Below are 19,599 nucleotides of genomic sequence, written 5' to 3'. Positions count from 1 at the left end.
TCAGTAAACTGAAAGCTTTAGAATGATTCCTTTCTTCTACCATAATCTCTAACCTCAAATGCCCTAGGGCTCCCAACCTGTTCACTACCTCTCACTGCATCTCTCGGGTCTTTGTTTCTGTCTCCTCTTCCTCCATCCTTTTCCCTCTGCCCTTAGCTTCTTTCTCCAAACCTAGAGTACACATGTGGCACATTCTAACAGTCAGCCCGTCTTACAACTCAACATGGGCAAAAAGAGGGAAGGAGTAAATTTGTAGCTATGCTGATAATTATCGTGTTTGCCAAAGGCATTTTATTCAATCAGGACTTTCAATTAATTTTTAAATCTCCTATTGTCATTCAGGGTTTCCTTCCCAGAACCATGATTAAGTTAGAGACGTTTTGGGAACAGTATAAATTGTTGCTCTAGCTGGCTAAACTCTGTCACGTGACGCCCCTGAGCCAGGCCCCTTCTGGAGCTGTCTCCTTCAACTAAGCACTGACAGAGGCCCAAGCATCCAGGAGGAGGGAGAGGGAAAAGAAGCCAGATAGGAAGACATGACACTTTTCTTCCCACAGGCATAAACCCCCTGAAAGATGTTCAAGTAAGTTTAGGACAGCAGACAGGGTTGAAGAACTTGACTGAATGAACCTTAAAGACAAATGTCAAAAGTGAAACTTTGATTATAGGGATGGTCTGCAAAGCAGAAAGCATAGAAGGAAAATAATCCTTGATGCCCAAACGTAAGGTTTCATGGCAAAAATCACACCCTCAGTATTTTATTCTTTGAAATGCATTATAGAAAGTTCCACACCCTCAAGAGTTATAAAATTTAGATTTGGTTGAAGGCTAAAGTAAAAACTAGCACTCTTTCCTGCTCATACAGAAGAAAGTGTCGGCTCTAATGAATTAGCAACCTCCGAGAACTTAAACATGCTAGAAACACCTGAAGAAAACATGCTAAAAGCACTCTAAAAACTTTCATTCTTACATACAAAGTAACTCTTTAGTTATTTGAGATTAACAATATGTTATAAGAGAGAAACATAACATTGTAAAGGCATTACCATTATCTAGGGAATTTTCAGGAATAGATCACTTAAGAAACACATGTAATAACTTCTTTGAAATTTTTCATTCAGTCTGTGATTCACAAAATAGGAAGCAAAAGATGTCTATTTCCCTATCTATGAATGACAGATCCAAGTAGGAAAATCACTAGCAAAAATGACCACTGTCTTCTGATCTAGTGTCTGATCTCAATGCACCCGTTGAAGTTCTATGGCACACTAAAGGAAATAGTACTCAACAGATAAGATTCAGACACGCCGATAGGATATTTTTTTAATCCCAAATTGAACAAACAAGCAAAAAATAAATACCTTGGGCGGTCGCTTGATGCTTCAACCCCCTACTCGTGCACTTGCACTACCTTCAAAACACCAGCTTCCTACACTGTCTTAATTGTCAGTTTCAAACCCAGACGCAGAACTCCTAAAAAGTAAAGAGTAACAAAAATTAAGCAAACACAAAACTACTTCATGAACAATACAGGAGATTGTCTAAGAGAAAAAAATTAGTAATAACTCCTTGCATTATTCCCGGCCGGTTTTAAGTAGGAGCCGGCAGAGTTTTGTAAGTAAAGCTGGAAACCTGATCCCCACGCCCTCTCTTCTCCGGCTGGGGCCCGGTGCCTTAATCCTAGAAATAGCTACCCTGAAGGCAGCGCTGCGAGAGTGCGCGGGCGCCTTTTGGTTGCCGAAATCGACAGTTTACAGTTACTCTTAAAATGTTTAAGTCATATTTATGTAAAAAATACGGACTCACTTACTCCGAAGGCAGTTTTCCTCCCCTAGCCGAAGCAAGCAGGGCGCCGGAGCGGATTATTTTTAGGGTGGTGGGAGATCAGCTGCTGCCTCCTATCGGGTTTCTAAATTGCACAAACTGCTCCGAGCTGGGGCGGACACGACAACTCCGAGGCAGGAAACTGGGCAGAAGCCCCGAGTGCAGCAGCGCCTGGGACTGGAGACCCTCCCCACCCCCGCTCGGCCTTGCTTTCGGTACTGGGGCGACCAACTTGGGGTGCGCGTTGCAAAGATTTTACAAACACAAGTAATACGCATCCCCTAAACTTCATTAAACACTGAAACTTGCAACGTAGGATTCAATGATTCTCTGGAGTCAGGTTTTCAGACGTCAAAACACGCAAGGTACTCACTTGCACTTGCAAATTTTTCCCCCCCAGGCTCTACAAGCGCCCTTTTATTAACCACAAAAGGAAGCGGATCTGGGGAGTTCACCGTTTTCCCCCCAAGCGGACCTGGGACACGAAGGGCTCGTTCCAGGGAGAGGACACCGCTGCCAGGCTGTATGGGCGCGTGCGAATGGCTCACAGGAGAGAGGCGGGCTCAAATCGCATACTTGCCCCAGCGACCCGGAAAACTTGGTTACTCCTCAGGACCAGTCGCCGCGCTTCCGAAGGGCGACCCCTACCCTGGCTCCCCGAAAGTGGGACTTCGACTCCCACATCTGCACAAACAGTCCCCCCCCCCCAACACACACACACTCTTGCTCCCGACCAGAGAGAGAATTAATTGTCAAGGACATAACCGGTTTAAAATACACTCACCCCAAAATAACTGTCCCCAGGACCCAAGCCGTAAATTTTGTCCCCGGGCAACCCTCTTTAATTAACACTCGGTTTTCTCGGGGGCCAGTGCTCAGCAGCTTGAAATAATCACTGTTTTCAGCAATTGTCCTAATCCATTAAAGAATGGTCGGCAGGCGGGCTGGTGCCTCCGGGGCGCCGCGCGCGACCGCCCCGGGGCACCGCTTCAGGAGCGCGGGGACCCGGAGCTGGTTCCCGGACCTGCACCCTGAACCCCGGCGGCCTCCCGGCCTCTGCGACTTGATGGGCAGAGGCCGACCCCCGCCCTGCGAGCCCCGGGGATTTCCCGCGGGCGCCTCACTCTCGGAAAGGGTCGCTGCGTTCCCGCGTGAGTGCCGGGCCTCCGCCAGCGACTGAAGCTTGAACCCTCGGCCGCTAGGGGTCTGCGGGGCCTCGCGGGGCGACATCTGGGAGGGTCCCGAAGAATCTGGTCCCACGGCGCTTGAAAGTTTGCCAGCTGCACCCTGGAGCTGTCTGCCACGACGCAGGCGCACAGAGAAAGCATGCTTCCAGAACGGGGATCCGGGTACTGGGGGTGGGACGCGGGAAGACCCGGTGAACAAGCGGGAAGGGAGATCTGGGGCTCCCCAGACACCTGGAAATGGGGGGTGCAGATAATCCCCAGATATAAATCTGAGCGTTACTACAGAAAATCAGGTTGACTTTGGGGTTTAAAAAATATATATTACTATTATTGAGATGGTTTATAATGAGTACAAGTTATGCTTTGTAGAAACTTTGGAAATTATTGAAAAGTATAAGGGAGACAAGTGGACCCCCAAACCTGTAAAACTGAAAACACTTCATTGCATTTTAACAGGGAGTAAAAGCATGGACGCAAGAGCTAACCTGCTATCAAACCCTACTACCTCACTCAACTCAAACACTTCGGGCAAATTACTTATCACCCTGTGTATTAGTTTCCTCACCTGTTCAATGGGGAAAAATAAAAAATATATATATATATAACATATGCATATTATATTGTGTATATATATAAAATAAAGATATATATATATATCTTCATAGTCTTGATGTGAGGGTAAATGGGAGGATCCCTTTAAAGTGCTGAGTGCCTGCCCTTTCAGTAAAAGGTAATATGTATGCCATGGTTACTATTTTTTCTATGCATATTTAATATTGTTGGCAATCACAAAATAAATTATCTCCTCACAGTACCTTTTAAAACAATTATTTTCTGATGGAATTTTAAAATCTTTATAGAAATCATTTAAATGGCTGCATAATGCATTGTGTGGCTATCATAATTTAAAATCCATTCTCCTACTGTTGGACATATAGTTACCGATTTTTCACTACCGTATTTAATCCTATGATGAACTTTTAAAATAAAGTTTCTTCTTTCTTTGCAGCAGATAATTTTTTTAAGGTTCATTTTCTGAAAAGTAATTGCAGGGTCAAAAGTAGTATTTTTAAGGCTGTGGATTTAGAATGCAAAATTACTTTTCTAAAAGGTTTGTGTTAACTCCCCCCAAACCGTATGAGCTGACCTATTACACTTACACCCAAACCAGCATTGAATATACATATTTATTTTTAAAAATCCTGTAATTTGACAGATAACATGCAATCCTTTGTTATTCATATTAACTTTTTCCAAATGTTCATTAATCTTTGTATTCCCTCTGTTGTGAATAGCTTGTCCATATATGGGTCCATCTAATGGGTATTAATGAAGTTTCTTACGATTTGCATGAACTTTTAATAAGAGGATATTAATCTTTACATATACATGACAAATATTTTTCCCAGTTTGTCATTTAAGAAAACGATAGTGGTGCTGCTTTTACAAAAAATAGAAACAGTTGTTTTCATACATCCTGTAAGGATTTATTTGAACACACACACTGGCTAGATCTCCTGTAGATCACAGAGGTTAGTGATGAGTCAGACCTCCAGGATCTTTGCCTTCCTGGAGCTTTCTTCTAAGATAAAGTTTACTTAGGCAAATTTGGTGTCTTTTACTAGTACATTGTATTCCAATGCTTTAGTTAATAAATACTAACCTTTAAACAAATATAAAGGGTTTTTATTAAGTAAAACAAGATGAAATCAGAGAGGGAGACAAACCATAAGAGACTCCTAATCACAGGAAACAAACTGAGAGTTGCTGGAGGCGAGGTCGGTGGGGGATGGGGTAATTGGGTGATAGACATTAAGGGGGGCACGTAATGTGATGAGCACTGGGTATTATGAAAGACTGACGAATCACTGACCTCTACCTCAGAAACCAATAATACATTATATGTTAATTAATTGAATTTAAATGAAAAAAAGAAAAAAAGAAAGGGCTTTTTATATTTTATGCTGTTCTAGAATTTATTTTGGCATATACCATGAGATGAGAACTTAACATTTTCTTTGTTACACCATTTACTGAATAATCTTTTTTCCCCTGTCCTGATGTGTAATACCATCTTTGTTGTATACTTATCATTATTTTATAAAAGATCTGTTTCTGAGCTAACTATTTTGTTTAATGGATCTTTTCTTTTCTTTTTTTTTTGAGAGAGAGAGAGAGTGGGGGGGGGGAGGTTGGGGAGGGGGAGGAAGAGAGAGAATCTTAACCAGCCTCCACACTCAGTGCAGAGCCCAACTTGGAGCTCGATCTCAGAACCCTGAGATCATGACCTGAGCAGAAATCAGGAGTTGGATGCTTAACCAACTGAAACACCCAGGAGCCACATTTAATGGATCTTTTTTATAATTTTTTTTTTTACTATATTACTGTGATCAGATGAATTTTATTATTATAGCTTTAAACTATATTTTTAACTCTGGGAGGACCAGTCCCATTTGTACTCTTTACAAAATTTTCTTAGCTATTCTCTGTTGGGCATTTTATTGGAATTTCATTAAATTTAGGAAGTAATTTACAAAAAAATCATATTTTTAGTGTTCCTTCTATCCAGAAAGATAGTTTCCTATTTACTTACGCCTCCTTTTTATCTTACTATCAAATTTATATAAATCTGTACATTTCTTATAATGATCAATCATAAATTTTATATTTTTGTTTTCATATTTTGTACTGATATTTGTTTATATATTCTGATATGTATTTATCTTATATATAACCATTTTGTTAAGCTTTCTCAATAATCTTAGTATTGTTTTGCCATGTTACCTTGACTGTCCAAAAAATATGATTTTATCTACAAATAGTGTTGCACTTGTATTATGGAGTGCATGTTTGTGTTCCCTCTAAATCTTACATGTTAAAACTAACCCCCCTTGGGATGGTATTAGCAGGTGGGGCCTGTGAGAGGTAATTATATTTAGATGAGGCCATGATGGTATTAGTGACCTTATGAGAAGAGAAAGAGACTAGAGTTTGCTCTCTCTGCTCTCCATTATGTGAGGACAGAGTGAGAAGACAGATATCAGCAAACCAGGACAGCGGCCTTCAGCAAGAACCAAATCTGTTGGTACTTTGATGTTAGACTTCCCAGCCTCCAGAACTGTGACAGATAAATGTTTGTTGTTAAAACCACCTAGTCAACAAATTACTACCTGGGTAATTTGTTACAGCAACCCAAACTGACTAAGACAACTTACTTCCCATTTTCAAATACTTATAGCTTATTTATATTCTAATTTTATCAACTCCAAATTCCAGAATGGTATGAAATTAAAAAAGAAGACAAACATCTTTGTTTTCATTAGAAATATGTACATTATATTTTAAAATCAACTTTAAGTATAATTTTCTTAAAATAAAAACAATCCATTATACATGTAAAATCTAAAATGTTTTGATATAACCATGACCCCCAAAAGACATAGAATATTTGTATCTCCCCAGGAAGTTCTCTTGTGCCTGTGACCAGTCAATCTCACCATCATCATCTATAGTAACCACTGATCTGAGGTTTATCACTACAGATTTGGTTTGTCTGAATTCAATTTTTATATATTCCTGAATTCAATTTACTAATATCTTATTTAGAAATTTTGCATCTATTTTAATGAGGGACATTAATCTATAGTTTTCCTTTCTTTGGTTTTTGGGTTTTGGGGGAGTTTTATTTGTCTATTTGGGCAATATTTTGATATCAGGGTTTTGCTGGCCTTATAAAATGAATTTTGAAGTATTTCCTTCTCTGTTTTCTGAAAGGATTTTGTAAAATTATTGTTTCTTCCTCAAATTTTTAATAGATTTAAAGTAGAAGCCTTGTGGGCCTGGAGTTTTCCTTGTAGAAGGACTTTTATTTAAGAACTTTATTTCTTTACTAGATATGTTGGTACTCAGATATTCTATTTCTTCCTGTGTCAGTTTATAGAAGCTGTGCTTTTTCAAGGAATTTGTACTTGTTTTAATGTCTTGGCCCAGAGTTGTTCATAATATTTCCTTAGTATCCTTTTGATGTCTATAGGATCTTTACTGATATCCTTTTCTTCATTCCTAATATTGGTCTTTTACATTTTCTCTCTTGTTTCTTATTGATCAGTTTTGCCAAATATTTGTCAACTTTATTTAGCTTAAAAATAATTTTGGTACCATTCACTTTGTATTTTCTAATTTTCTTTGAAACTTCTTCTTTGACTGATTAGTTATTTAGAAATGTCTTAATTCCCAAGTACATGGAGATTATTCAGATTTTTTAAAGTAGAATTTATTTAAGTAAAATTTACATACAGTAAAATCTAACAGTTCTATGAGTTTTGACAATATATATACTGCCATGTGACTAGCAGCAGCCAAGATATAGAATTTTTCCATTACCAGTCAGAGATGGGGACAAAGGAGGCTCAAAAAGTCTTCCAAGCAGTAAGAACAGCATGTGTGGATTCATAGAAGCTGGTAAGATCTTGCATGCTTGAACTCTAAGTAGCTTAATGTAGTGTAAATAAAAATACAGTGAGCTAGAAGGATTGGAGGAGACTGGTTTGTGATTGGGATATATTTCAAGGTAAACAATATGGAGCTTCTTCCTAGGTTTTGTAAGCAAGCACGAGAAGCTATGAGCCTTGCTTTTATATATATATAAAATATATATTATATGACATATAATATATATTATTTTTAAGTAATCTCTACACCGAACATAGGGCTCAAACTCACAATCCCAAAAATCAAGAGTCTCATGTGCCACCAACTGAGCCAGCCAGGCACCCCTAATAATTCTTGCTTTTAAAAGATCACTCTGTAGGCAATGTGAAAGATACAATGTAATCTCAGTAATATTAACTTCCAGAGCATTGGGTTTTTTGAATTGGGCAGGCAAATCTAAATCCACTGTTTATATCTTGGTGCAGATTCAACATGGATGTGGTGAAACAAACAAAAATTATGTAAATGATATCAAGCATTAAAAATAATGTAGATCGAGAATGGGACAAGGACTTCAAGTCTTTATTTGTAAAATAAAAGGGACTGGGCTGGTCCCAACATTGTTCAAATTTAGTAAAGACAGGACTTTTGGTAAATCTAAATATCTCCACAATTAGTGATTCATACTTTTGTCATTAGTTAAATGAAATACTTGAGGAAATTATACATTTTTATTTTTTTCAAATTGAAAGAAGTAAAACTATTTTTGCTTCTTTTTTTTAAGATTTTATTTATTCATTTGAGAGAGAGAGTGAGCCAGAGAGAGCATAAGCAGGGGGAGAGGGAGAGGGAGAGAGAGAGAAGCAGACTCCCCACTGAGCTGGGAGTCTGACATGGGGCTCGATCCCAGGACCCTGGGATCATGACCTGAGCCAAAGGCAGATGCTTAACTGACTGAGCCACCCAGGCGCCCGAAACTATTTTGATTCTAACACATAATAAAAAAAAATAAGTTTAGATCTTGCTAATTTGAGTATTATAACAATTTTGATTACATTATTTACATTGGGAGTAAATGTAAATAGCTGATCAGATTAATATTGTAAACATTTCAAGGATATTAATTACATGACTCAAAAAAGTAAACTTCTTTACAAATTTTTAAAGAAATCTATTAATATCTGATACACTAGTTGTATGCATTTCCTTTTTTTTTAAAGATTTTATTTATTTATTTGACAGAGAGAGAACACAAGTAGGCAGAACGGCAGGCAGAGAGAGAGGGAGAAGCAGGCTCCCCACCAAGCAGAGAGCCTGATGCGGGGCTTGATCCCAGGACCCTGGGATCATGACCCGAGCCGAAGGAAGACGCTCAACCGACTGAGCCACCTAGGCGCCCCTAGTTGTATGTATTTCCTATATAATCCTTTAAACAGACATCCAGAGCTGTTACACTAAATTAATTAGCATTAAAGGTCACATAATTGTTTTCCTTTTGTGAACTCTGTAATCGGTTATTTTTATTAAAACTGACCTCTTTAATATGTTTAAATGTTTAAGAATTTAGTAGGCAGAATTCTAGAAGTAATTTCTTATTGATGTTATATAGTTATGTCTGATTAAATCTTAGAGAGCATATTTAAATATGTCTAATTTTAATACTTCTCTGGATTCATCTAGGTATATATAAAACCCCCAGATGTGTATTCTGTGTGCATGTGCCTAGCTGTACCACATATGTTACATAGAGTTTCCAAAGTCAAATAAAGGGTGTTTTAAAACTATCATTATTCTTCTGTATATCTAACAAGGCATTATTTTCAGGGTACAGGGTGCAGAAGGGTAAAAAGATATTTCTCCAGTCCTTTCCAACTTTCTAATTGAACTTGTAACAAAGAGAAAAATCATTCTTGCACCACCAGCGTTCAGGGGCCACAAGCAAAGAGGATTCTTTGGGCCAGGAACTGAATCTAATTTCAATGAAGACAATATCTACCTCCTGAAGGCTGCCAAGCTTTCACAAGAATGGCAGCTCATGGGCAGAGTAGGAATGCTGGACTGCTGTGTCTGCTTGGTGATGCACCTCACGGCATGTTGCTCTCACGCTTCTACAGCTTTCCATGCTTACCTCCCCAGCTCTTCCCAGGAGTCACCGTAAGCACTCGAGAAGAGTGAATGTATACCTTCAAGGACATGGCAGTTTCATCCAAAGGAACCCACCTCAAAATCAAAATTTCTTGTTGTCTTATGTTTCAACTTAAAAATGCATGTGAATCTTACACTTTACCTGATGAACCCAATACTACCACCAAAACCATTTTCTTTCTTTTTTTAAAGATTTTAATTTATTTATTTGAGACAGAGAGAGAGCACAAGTAGGGGTGGGGGGTAGGGGCAGAGGGAGAGGGAAAAGCAGACTCCCTGTTGAGCAGGGAGCCTGATGTGGGGCTCGATCCCAGGCCCCCAGGATCATGGCCTGAGCTGAAGACAGACACTTAACTGAGCCACCCAGGTGCCCCCCAAATCCATTTTCTAAATCAGTATTTCCTAACATCTGACATTCTGCTTGAATGCAATAAATTTTTGTTGAATGACCAAATAATATATGCAAGTTGACTTCAGTGAAAAGAAGTGTATCTTCCCAAACATCCAAGTAAAATCAGCACACTAGGAATATGCTTCATGATTACTCTGTTCTATCAAGTGTCCAATGCACATATCCCAGTTTGAGAAACATGGTAGGATACTGGCTTCACAACTGGTTGTTTACCAGGATCACTTCCAGAAATATTTTTATATACAGATAATGATGCTGAATCATCGTGCCAAATACAGCTCTTAGTCTAAGGTAATTACAGTTTAACTTTATTTCCTTATTCAGCTATCCACGGGCTAATGAAATCACTCTTTAGACAGTCAAACCCAAACTTTCTGTTGCCCTCTCTTCTTTCTGCAGATTGTGTCAGCTCGCTCTTTGTCCAGACTGTGAAGTAGAAAGCTGAAGCAGTCATCCTCATAACTTAGGTAATAAGAAAGTAATAGCACAATTACAAAGATGATTTGGCTGGAGAAGGAGCCAGAAGGGGAAAATAGAAAACCTTCTTATCTTCATGAGCCTTGCTGGAATGCACCAAGATTTACTTCTCTATTCATGAAAAGCAACAATAATGAGAGACAATTTGAGCAATTTCTATGTGCCAGGCACTAGGCTAAGCATCTTACTCAACCTCACATCTGTTTTCTCAGCTAAGTATTTGATGATCCCTTTTATGTTGATAAAGACACTAATGGAAAAAATAATGATTGCATTTCTTACCACCCCACCACCAACCCAGTGGTACTGGGAATATAATAAGGATTTTCCCTGCCTCCATTGAGGAACATAGAGAACACTGCAGGATAGAGATAAGTAAACAAGCAATTGCAATGTGTTTACTTCACAATTACAATAAGGGTTAGACATAATTTTGGAGGACAGTAGAGAAAACCCAGAACATCAATATTAGGAAAAATTTCTCCATCTCTTTAGGACTTTGGTAAAAATCTAAACTCTCTATTCTAAAAAAAAAAGTATCTATTATTAGAGCCCTGTAGGCATAATAATAATTGAAATATCTGTAGTATATTAGTATACTATATTAGTACAATAGAGTATACTTCTCTTTCCCTGTGTCTCTTTCCCCCCTCCTAAACTAGCCCCACCTACTAATTCCTTATTTAATTGCACTGGTACCTTAGATTTAAAGCCTTGACTAATCATGAATTCATTGCCCACTTTCTTTTATTCTTTTTCCTCCATCCTCACAGCTATTAAATCATTTATGTTACACTTAGCAATGACTTCCTCTACCCTTTTCCTTTCTCTCTGCCTCCCCTCTCCCTTAGAGTTAGTTCTCAATTAATTATTGTATCGACCTCTTAATTGGTCTCTGCCCAAACTCCTTTACACATAGAGATTATATTCATCTTCCTCAAATTCATCTCCAAAGACTTCGCTACCACACTCATACATTTTTCATGACTTCTCTGTCATTTAAGGTCCTTATAAAGTTTGCCTCATCCTCACTGACCCCTTCTATTCCAACCAAACTCTCCTACTTACGACTCTGATAAAAGCCCCTGTGCTAACCACCTCTGTATCCTTGCTTTTGCTCATCCAACTGCCCAAATGATCTCTTTTATGCTTTTCCCTCTCTGAATCCTGTCCTGCTTCAATACTCTCCCCAAATAGCGCATTTCCTGCATCGCCCAGTTATGGATCTAACACAGTGTTTTTGCCACACCGAGGATCTAAGGCTGATTGCTACAGCCCTTTTTTTCTGTAATTGCAGTCATAGCACCTCCCCCAGGGTGGCATTTGCAGTGTTTCCTCTACATGTTGCACAACTCTGGTTCCAGCCCTCACACTCCTCCCTAAATCAAGATAACCTAGAAGGCAGCCGCCTCAGTGGCTACTACTCCTTCTCTTCTCCCTGCAAGTACAAAACATAGATTACCCAGAGGATAGAGAAAAGGTCAGTGAACTCTAGTCAAACAAGTAGTCTTCTATCATCTCTTAAATCATTCCTTTACTCCCACTAGCTCATCTCAACCTTCGTGGACACCTGGGTATCTTCCTACCTTACGCCTTTTGAAAATGAGAACAGAGATTCACGTGGAGAGAACTGCAGAAGTTAAGAGCAATGAGCTGTGTTTCTTGGATAGATATCAGTGAGGACACTTGTGGATGTGAGCCAAATAGGATTTTGAGTCAAGTATATTGTTTTTAAAGCAATGCACTTTGTTCCAAATCATGCTATAGTTACATGAGACGAGCAGTAGAAACCAGAGAGCGGTTTCTCCAAAGACACCTGTAGGCATGAAGGATACTCATAATGTTTATTCAAAACAAAAAGCGTGTAAGTAAGATCTAGATCTCCATTACTATGCGTCTTATAAATCTGGAAATACAGAATCATACACATGCATTTGATACTGAATATTCAATAGCTCTTATTGAGGATGTGAATACAGGCAAACTTCCTTAGGAAATGCTATAAAAGGACATAAGGTTAGAGTCAAAATTTAAAAAAAACAAATCAACAACACATGATGTTGTTCCTGGAACAGCAGATCACAGAGGCTAATCTGGGAAACAGATCCTGAGGGCATTTAATAAATTTAGATAAGCCCTAACGATTACATTGGCTCAGTCACGTAATAACAATTGTTTATTCTTTTGCAAATGTGAGGCTTTTGAAGAGTGCATTTCCTTTTTTAATGACTCGTTTGGGAAAAGAAGATCTCTGTCTTAAGCCAAAGAAAGTACAATTCATTAGTCCTTGGTGAAAATGAAGTCCTGAAAACCAGCAGGTTGATGTTCTTGGTTCCACCAGCCCCACTGAGCACTTGTTTCTTGTAACAGAGTATTAAGACTTGGATTAACGTATCCTTTCAGCAAATACTTTTTGACTGTCTACTATGTGTCTTATATGTGGTTGGAGAAAATAGCACTATACAAATAGACATACCTCCTGTCTTTCTAGAACTCTAGGTCTAGCAAGGAAGGAAACTATTGAATAAATAAGAAACACTTTTTAAAATAAAATTGTGGTACTGCAAGGGAAAAGTGTATAGCGTGCTATTGCAGGACCAGACCTAGTCCAGAAAGTTTCCCTATGGAAACCACATTTAAGGCATCCAGTTAGTGATGGGAAAAGAAAGCGTGGAAAAGGCACACACGCTCCCTAAAAGTGCCATGTCGGAAGTGATATATATTCCATTGGTTGAAGCTAGGCACACAGTCATGCATTAACGTAAATAGGATGGGAAAACCAATCTAGCTATGTGCCTGAGAAAGCGACAGTCTTTGTCACAGAGAATACAAAAAGTACCTCATTGTAGAGGCCGCTTTTAGGCAACAGGCTCGAGCAATGGAAACTTGAGCAAGGCCTAAAGAGCCCACAGGGACCACCAAGCTGAATTCAAACAGGCTTATTAAGTGACCCACCTTGAAATAGCCACAGGCCCTAGTGACCAATTACAATGAGGCACAGTTTCTACGGTTACCAAAAAAGGGAAAATCCATAGTCCCCATACTCCCTCACTCGGCCCCATAACTGTGGCCCCTCACCACCTCCTCCTCACACACTGTCTCTCCTTTGCTGTCCTGCCACTCCCTTGCAGTGTATTCAATAAACTTCTATCTCTTCTGTTCTGCCTTGGGTGAATTCTTTCACTGCCCATGCTGCCGGCCCCCACCTTCTGGGACACCTGACATATGGTGGCCCCCCATCTGATCTGAGTGCCCCACATTCATGTGTTGCCACTGCTTTAAGTCCTATTTTTTAATTACTATTGAATTTGTTTTTTCTCCCCTGCCCCGCCCACATATCTGAAATTATTTCAAATACTTTTGGGTTTTTGGGTTGTTTTTTTTTTTCAAATACTTTTGTTTTTTTCTGAGTTTGGCCTCTAGAAAAATCCTAAGTGAATATTTGCTGAAGTCAGAGTCATTGATTTTTGATAGAGGACAAGCTCTGATGGCATACATTTCTCAATGCAAGCTGCACATGTATTTACTATTTACTATTTTTCAAAATTTTATTTGTAGTTGGCTCTCAAAATAGAAGTTTAGACGGAGACCAACAGATTTCAGATATCAATATAAGGAAGAACACCCTGTAGGACTTGCAAAAACTAGCTGGCTAAAACCAGTCAGATAATTCTTAAAGGCTCCTTGCCCGCAGGAGTCAGGACTTAGCACACAGAAGGTGATTTCTGGAGGGCACTTTGGGAAAAGTCTTTTAAAAGAGCCCCCGCTGGAAAGAAAGACTATGAGAAGTTTCCTCTTAACCCCAATCATGGGAGAGGAGATTTAAGGAGACCAGTTGGTGAGCTTAATATGTGTCTCCTGCAGTTAGAGGGACCAAGCGAACAGATACTGCATCATCCCTGGAAATTCCCAAAGGCAAGAGGCTGGAGGGAGAGGTGAAGTTTGAGACATAGTAGAACTACACTCCTATGGGCTGTGCTTGCTCGGCTGTGATTTGTGACTGCTCTCAAGTCCCTTGTCTCCCCAGAAAGTTGGGGGAGGATTGTCCTGTGTGTCTGGAGTCTCTGGGCTCTGCTGTCTTAAGGTCTCAAGCAAGGCTTTCATTTTAACATTCTATTACACATCATTTCAATCTTCTTAGTACCATATAAACAGAATTCTGAAAAGTCCAAAAGGGACAGTATGAACTTTTTTGGGTATTTTTATACACAATTAAAATAAGGCAAAGTAAAAGCCCTTGGCAAACTGTAAAATACCATAAAATGGTAAGATGTTACTATTATCTGGTGTTTATTTATTATAAATACTTGTTACACTAAAAAAGATTCCTTATCAAAATATAATTTAGGAGTATGTAACCATATTTAAAGCAGGTTCGGTTTGTTTGGGTCCTTTCTGTACTTAGTATCTAGTCAAGACTTCATGGGTTTAAACTTGGCAAGGAAAGTGAAAAGAAGGAAAAAAAAGAAAACTAATTTAAAACATTTTCCATAATTCCCCTTCACTTTTCGCCTTTCTCCCAATTTTTTGTTTCTGTGGAAAAATACCAGGGAAAATATTTCAAGTAGTTATTTTAAAAGACAAAGAGGAAGTTAAATGGAGTGAAACCTCTCTTTCAAAATACAGTAAATAACACAATAGACATAATTCTCATCCAAAAACTGAACTATTAATTGTAAAAAGCAAGAGCTAATAACCTCGTCACAGGAAAATAACAAAACTTAATTAATGAGTAGGAAAATATACCAAACTTTAAGGAAGAAAAGATTTACTTCAAGAGAGGCAAAAGATGAGATATGATTAAAATTAGAAATTCTGAGGGGAGAAGGAATAAGCAAGCAAATTTTACAGTGCAGGGGATTTCTTCTTAATAGCAAGAAGAAAAAATAACGTTCCCTCCATTTTATACATGTTAGTGGTAAATTCTTCTTATACAGGAAAATAAAAACTTAACGTAAATATAACTAAATCCACGCCGTCCACAGTGGGCATGAAATGGGATCTCTGTCTTTGGAACTGTTAGGAGGATGCCTAATTGTTTTGCACATCAGTTATATGCATTCATGTTTCCATCCAACGGGGGGATCTGTTTCCAGCTGAGTTCCAGGCTGGAAGGATGAAAAAAATAGGGGTTCAAAGAAATTAACAACTCGGTCAAGTTCATACTGCTATGTATAAGGCAAAGTTGAGATTCAAACCCAAAACAAGTCTGAATCCAAAATCAGGTCTCCTATAACAGTACCAATTTAACTGCGTAAGAAAAAATTAAGAACGAAGGTGCTGGAACAGAAGGGTTTTGTGCAGCACAGAATATCATAACACAGAACTGTATGGAATGAGGACAGTGTGGGATACCCTTCCTTTTGGACTCTTTAGAAAGCAAATACCGAGATGAGTTAGGAGTGCATATAGTTGATTGGAAAGTAGAACACCTTAAAAGAAAGGAGGAGGATGTAGGATCGGACAGAGGGAGCTGTCAGACCACGACACAGACCTGACAGAAGCTCTCCCAGCCCCGCGGGAATTGTCAGAGCAAAGCCAAGCCCTTGCAGCCCCCTGAAGCACCATTTGGCTCAGTCAGCTCAGTCACTGGCTGGGGCGCACACTGAGAAGAACTTGACTTCTGTTCAAAAGCTGAGGCAGATCCTAAGAAAGCCAGTGGCTGGAGACTGTCAGCTCCCACCCTCCTCTCCTCGTGGCTGGGTAGCAGGCCCTTTTGAAGGGGGTCTGACAGCACACCTCAGCATCTGCCACAGATACACAGAAGAGGAGCAGAGTTGGGACGATTTGGGAAGAGAAAGCAGAATGGAGATCATTCTTCTGACCATACATATGTCACCTATGTTTTCTGAGCCATAATAGTTTGAATTTAAGAACAAGATGACAAGAACAACTACTAAAAAAAAAGAAAAGAAAAGCTATCTAGACAGAATCTTACTTACTCCTCAAGAAATATAACCTGCAGAAGAACTTTCCAAATAAATTTAAGAATATCCAGTGGGCATCTCACATGAGTTTTAAGAACATTCTGTGGACTACCATAGGGAAACCTACTGTTTTTCTTACATCCTGGTCCAGATCACTGAGATAATGTGTCTAATGGTGCCTAAGTTAAGAGTAGCAGCTAGGCTATTGTTACCCATCGACAATATCACTGCCCACTCTCCCACAGGAAGTACCACTGACGATGCCAAGTAGCCTAAGACTTCATATCTAGTCAGGGGTTCCATTCCAGAGAATAAAAGGTGTTGCAACCAGTTCTTCATTATTATCTGCACCACCAATGCAGCTAACATTCTGTCCCTGTGTCCCCAGTGCCACCATTTCCAGAAGACTCGATGTCTCATGGAGGTTGTAGAGCAACAGCTTTTGGAGATTTTACATGCTTGATTTTACATGAGGATGGCTGGACTGATTGATAATCTAAGTGACTAATGCAAATACACTCTCTTCTAACAGTAATATATCAGACTTGACCAAACTTCTGTACTTCTACTTTCTCTTACCTGAGGCGTTTTTCTTGGTAGGAAAACAGACTCTTGCTGTGTTGCCTACTCCCAGTCTTCCAGACTTATATAGATATTTTTATATCCAGGGATGCAAGCTGAGATAACTGCTGTATTTGCTTAAGGGTTTTCTCCAGTTCCTAGGGAATAGAAAACTACTATTAGAAAGAAACGGAGTTGTGGATAATTTTTACAGCTTGGTCTCTTTTACAGCATGGTCTCTGTAAGAAACTGAATACCACTATCATCTACAGCATAAATACAGTTATTCTCAACAAATCCTTCTCCTGTCTTTATAAACAGGTAAAGAACTCTTCCTGACAGAATAGCAGCCCCACAGGATCATGATCGTGACAAGTCTGTTGGCCAAATTGGGCAGAATCAACACTCTTCATAAATAGTCTTGAATCTTCTATTTGATTTTTTCCATGTGTTACACTAATACCAACCTAGAATGTTTTCAGTCCAGCTATCTGTATTTGAGGAAGTCAAGATAATGCTTAACAGTTTGGAACTAAGCTTGAAGTTCGGTGTTAGTCCTACAATCTACATTGGAGTCATTTGTTAAAAGTTTTCCTTGCTGGAAGCCTAAACACTTCTTGCACACCTTTATTTGGCCTGCTACCTTGTAAGTATTGCTACCTTATAAGTAATACTGCAGTATCGTGTCAGTACTTTTAAGAAACTACTGAAGAAAACTATCAGAGTTCAAGACATTAAGCTCATTTCTCGTCATACATTTGAAGATTTTTCGGTTTCCTTGGGATAAAAGGAAAACTGAGGAAAATAGCATTTCAGTTGTTTCTCCAGCTATCTCAGAAACCTCATATTATATTCTAGGGGGGAGAAAAGGAACTTAAAAGAGCGAATTTCCTACCCATTCTTTTCATGCTACAGAAATAAAATATATCTGCAGGTCACAGAGCACACAACTACGTTCACCTCCTCTTCTGGGTAGAGTGGTGACACGTTCTTCCCGTTTATCCTTTTTGAGGATATCAAATTTTCCACACTTCTGTTTCTGGAACTCTTTGATCTCACGGCTTTCTCTGTCTCCTCTCTCCAACTTTTTTCCATCGCTGATCTTCACAATTAAGGACAATTTAGGACCCCACTGAGGACCGGAGACTACCGGGTCCAAACCAAGACTGGAAGGACAGAAATCTTACTTACAGTTTGAATTTGAAGTTCTTCCTACATAAAACTCACCTGCAAGAGAGAAGAGACAGAAGATCCACACTGAAGAGTTAAGTAAGTAAATAAGTAAATAAATATTTAAAAAAATTTTTAAAACAAAAGAAGAGTAAGACCCTTTTCACAAACGCAGCCCCAAGTCTCTAACCAGACCAGTGTGCAACCATGTATGCAGTCCTCAGAAGTGATAGGGGAGGGATGTGGAGGGCTAATTAGACCAGCTAATACCTGGATTGGATTTTAATCCTTGCATAGAACACGATTAAGGTTTAGAAGTGAAACCTTGTTGAAAGGCCTGTCCTGGAGAAGCTGTGCCCTTAATGTAGAGAAGCTAGGAAGGAAAAAAGTGGCTCAGCAGCCAGGCAGCTGACATGCACGCTCATCTTGGCTTGCACTTTGGGAGAAAACAAGTCTTAAATGAGAAATCCGTTCCTTTGGCCTGCACTTTTCAGAATAGAAACCCACAAGGTATCAGAGAATCCTCAAACTGAGAAGCAAACATAAATATTGGTCCTTAGCCAGTTACATCCTTAAGTGCTTGGCAGAATCTAATGTAAAATCGCCCTGCAAAGACATCTGAGTGGATAACAGCAGTGTCTGTGCTTCACCCGGATCCCCTGGATCTATTTTTCCTGTTTCTTAAGGCAGGGACTCCCTCCTGGGTATGCTTTCCTATGCTTTTCCAGCACTACTGGGCCTCCTTTTTCAGAGCATGGCCCTTCAAGACACATCCTCCCGCCCATTTTTCAGAGCTCTCTAGTCTCAGTGGCAACAGCTCTGTGGCATAACTTAGACTCCAAAGTCACCTGCAGAATCAGCCTAAGATCGTTTTCCATGGGACTTTGCCCGAGACCACACCCTTGTTCAGATTCCTCTTCTTCTCTCTCCTGTTTTCCTCCACTCCCTTAATAAGCACAGCCCCTGAACCCTCATGTCAAGTGTCTAGTTCTGAGGACTACAACCCAATATACTCCCATGGGATTCTTCCAGGCAAATAAACAAGCATCTCTAAAGACAAACTGTCTAGAAAAAAAATTACAAAACATACAAGGGAAAAAAATCCATCTGAGACAGAGTCTTCAGACACAACAGAAGTATTTAGGGCTACTAAGGACTTTGTGTACTAGAAAAACAACTTGACAGAATATATAAATTATCCAGGATACAGATGGAGAGAACTAAAAATGGAAAGTAGGGTAGAGAGTTTAAGAGCAACAGGGAAACAATGAGAAGGTTGGCCATGGGTCTAATAATAATTCCCAAGAGAAGAATAAAAAGAAGGTGGAGAGGAAAAAAAGTAGTTTACAGAAGTGATGAAAGAGAGGAAACAACACAATTCCTATATAGGACCAAAAAAAAAAAAAAAAAGGTAAATGCATCTGAAAGAGACATTGCATAACACGAAAGCAGAGAGAAGATTTTA

The 19,599-nt window shown here is 39.4% G+C and overlaps 1 protein-coding gene across 10 annotated transcripts in view; it reads right to left on the bottom strand.

Annotated features, from left to right (window-relative positions):
• Positions 1-19,081, bottom strand: part of ABCC9 (ATP binding cassette subfamily C member 9) — a 154,938-nt gene extending 135,857 nt beyond the window's left edge. For 3 of the 10 annotated variants that reach the window (XM_045873772.3, XM_045873765.3, XM_054507155.2), the window contains exons 1-2: positions 1,811-2,238; positions 1,362-1,473 (exon numbers count right to left, since the gene is read on the bottom strand). The gene's annotated coding sequence lies outside the window, so the exon portion shown is untranslated. Of the gene's footprint in view, positions 1-1,361; positions 1,474-1,806; positions 2,239-2,299; positions 2,320-2,608; positions 2,906-2,948; positions 3,078-16,982; positions 17,123-18,982 lie in introns of those variants that run through there. The other 7 variants (XM_045873764.3, XM_064591503.1, XM_045873770.3 and 4 more) reach the window with 6 other exon arrangements.
• Between the last annotated feature and the right edge of the window lie 518 nt (positions 19,082-19,599).

This window comes from Mirounga angustirostris, unplaced genomic scaffold, assembly GCF_029215605.1.
Source record: "Mirounga angustirostris isolate CCGP_5_RB_7025 unplaced genomic scaffold, mMirAng1.0.hap1 SCAF_5, whole genome shotgun sequence".
In the NCBI taxonomy this organism is placed as follows: Eukaryota; Metazoa; Chordata; class Mammalia; order Carnivora; family Phocidae; genus Mirounga; species Mirounga angustirostris.
This window is presented reverse-complemented; position numbering and strand designations above follow the sequence as displayed.